The sequence below is a fragment of the Tupaia chinensis genome, unplaced genomic scaffold (genome assembly GCF_000334495.1).
Source record: "Tupaia chinensis unplaced genomic scaffold, TupChi_1.0 Scaffold143996_1, whole genome shotgun sequence".
NCBI classification, from domain to species: domain Eukaryota; kingdom Metazoa; phylum Chordata; class Mammalia; order Scandentia; family Tupaiidae; genus Tupaia; species Tupaia belangeri.
In genome coordinates, this window is record NW_006203847.1 from 2,393,912 (window position 1) to 2,396,336 (window position 2,425).

A 2,425-nucleotide genomic window follows, 5' to 3' on the forward strand; every position below is an offset into this window, starting at 1 on the left:
AAAAAAAAGAGAGAGAAATTAATTTGCTCAAACAAACAGACACACACACACACCAAACAACAGACAAACAAAACAGAAGGACCAAGATTTTGAAGTTTCATAGATTAGCTCTGGACACTGCTGAACTCTTGCAAATCCAAAAAGTGAAACTCACCACAAAAACCTAGTTTGTCAAGGTCTTTAGGGTAACAAAATGAATAAGCCTGAACGCCCTTAACAGTTCAGTCAGTGAGGTAACATGCAAATAAAGTGACAAAGAACAGAAAGTTACTTGGAATCTAAGCAAAGTTCTCATTGCCTCAAAAAATATTCAAGTATAGACCTCACCTGTGCCTGCCCAGGAACTAGTGGTTCTCGAAGCACCCAGTATCCTGTGAGACGTGGACATGGGCAGAGTATAGTGGCCAGGCTGGGACTGGGGTTGCTGCTGCTGGCACTGCTCCTACCCATGCAGATTTATTCAAATCAAACAACTGTTGTAACACTTCCAAGTAACTCCTCCCAGAATACCTTGGCTGCACCAAATGTCACCACCAAGGCCGTTGACAGTGCCCTGCAGTCAACAGCCAGTCTCCTTGTGATCTCGCTTTCTCTTCTACACCTCTACTGTTGGGAGACTAAGGCCAAGAAATAGCTCCACTTTCCCATCTTCTAAACCCAAGCCAAATGGCATCTAGAAGTCTAGTGTGGCAAGGAAAACAAAGCAAAACAAAACAAAACAGAAACAGGTCTTCATCGAATCTACTAATTCCACATCTTTTTTTATTGCCACAGAAGACATTGTGAATACCAGATTTGATTGGTTGAAGATCATGCGAAGGACTTGACCAGATGATAAATGCCAAGATTAAACCTGCTTAAACCTGCCGAAGTTTCATGTACAAGATGAAGAGACAACACTTGAAATTAGTTAAGACATGATTTCCTTAAATGTGGCTTAAGAAATTTGGACATGTAAAACTCTACCTTGAAATTAAGAATAGATTTTATCTTATCTAGAGATAAAGAATGGGATGTAGAATGGAAATGCAGTTTTCATTTGGTTCATTAAATCCATAAGGCCATAAAACAATTATGTAATATGAAAAGGTTCCATGATTCTATTTATATGTACAATAGAAGGAACTTCCAGGCGTTACTATAAATCCTCAGTGTATCATTTCAGCAGTACTAATTTAATGCTGATACACTCCAGATAAGTTGTAAAGCTATCACTGTTTTCTGGGGAACTGAACTCTTTTCCTCTGAGGCTTTGGGTTTGATACTGTATTTGATCTTTTATGTAGTCATTGAGAAGTGCTAAGGCAATGATGGATTGAAATCCACCTCCCCAAATCCAAGCATATTGGGTGAAAATTGTTTAATCTTATAAAGTCAAATGGTAGACATTTTCTATCACCCATTCTTACTGCACAAGTGCACCAGATTCATTTAGTTAAACTATTTTTTAGTTAAACTATTTTAAAAGAGTAGAATTGCATTGACCTCAACTAATTTTAAAACACTTTTTATTTCTGCATATGTTGAATTTCTGCATTTTTACATTAAAAAATGTTTTGAAGGTAGAATTACAAATCTTGAAATTAAAAAGGTAAGTATGTGAAGGAGCCAAACCTGTAAATCAGGTATTTGGGAAGTGAAGAATGGAAGCTAACTTGCATAAAATTCACAGAAACTTCTATACTCTTTCTGTAAGTTCTTTTTTTAACCTATAGTTCAGAATATCCACATTTGGAACACTTTCTGTTATCAGTCAACATTTTTAGATAGTTAGAACCTCAGGTGAGCTTGATCCTGGAAAATTTTTTCCAACAGCTTCAACACAAAAACATCTTTAAAAATACACACCCCTGAAGTATTTTGTTCGCATGGTCATACACTGATGCTTAGGTTCTATTCCAGTATCTATTATGGCCAGAAAGTCATTTCCCCTCTTCTTCAGAAATGTACATGAGAAGAACCAGACTGAACAAATCTGAAGCTACTGTGTATGTGAATGAACACTCCCCTTTGCTTCACACCTGAATGTTGCACATCTATTTTGGATTGTATATTGTGTTTGTGTATTTATACTTTGATTCTTAGTAACTTCTCATGTTATGGAATTGATTTGCATTGAACACAAACTGTAAATTGTGGAGTGCCCCCGCCCATCGCCCTCAGCGCCTATTTCAAAATGGCGCTCAAGGGAAGCCCGCTGAGTGCTAAAAGCAGTAAACAACTTTAAGGAAGTAGGGCAGTGGGGAGCGTGGAGAGCACGGGAACACCGCATGCAACCAATCCTCTTTCGAGGACTGGCTTCCGTGCACGTGGACAATGATCTGATTGGCTAGTGGCCCTTTATAAGGCCCCGGGGAAAGGGAAAGGGGGAAGAACTTCTGTAACATAGCCTGGGGAAATAAAGTGCTGAAGAGAAGACCGTCTC

The 2,425-nt window shown here is 38.6% G+C and overlaps 1 pseudogene; it reads left to right on the forward strand.

Moving 5' to 3' along the window:
- The window catches only part of LOC102502944 (signal transducer CD24 pseudogene), a 1,796-nt pseudogene extending 1,162 nt beyond the window's left edge, over positions 1 to 634 (forward strand).
- The last annotated feature ends 1,791 nt before the right edge of the window (positions 635 to 2,425 follow it).